We start from the raw sequence: 548 nt of genomic DNA on the forward strand, positions 1-548 counted from the left end.
AATATGAAGTTTTACTAAATTAATTGATAAAAAAAATAGAGCGATGCCCATTTACCATGTAAGATAATACATTAATACAAATTTAGAATGTGGTTAGAAATTTTAAAACAACCCTAAAAGTTATAGGCTTCAGTATATTAGCCATTTACCAAAAAACTGAATATTTTGTAGGGGTGTTAACACATATATTTTGAGAAAAATTCAAAAATATGATAATATTATTTTAATGCATAGTTGTATCATGAACTAACGTATGATGATGGTCAGAGAGTTTTGGAACTTTTGTTGTCTCTGTTTCTCGAAAATATGGATTTTATTGTGGTTTGTCTACTAATATAGGGAGCATTTGAAGTTTTACTAAATTAATTAATAAAAAACTAGAACGACGCCAATTTACCGTGTAAGAGAGTTTGGAATAAATTAATACAAATGTAGAATGTGGTTAGAAATTTTAAAACAACACAAAAAATTATAGGGTGCAGTATATTAACCATTTACCAAAAATTGTATATTTTGTAGGGGTTAACATATAGATTTTGAGAAAAAAA

Source organism: Brassica oleracea, chromosome C4 (genome assembly GCF_000695525.1).
Source record: "Brassica oleracea var. oleracea cultivar TO1000 chromosome C4, BOL, whole genome shotgun sequence".
NCBI classification, from domain to species: domain Eukaryota; kingdom Viridiplantae; phylum Streptophyta; class Magnoliopsida; order Brassicales; family Brassicaceae; genus Brassica; species Brassica oleracea.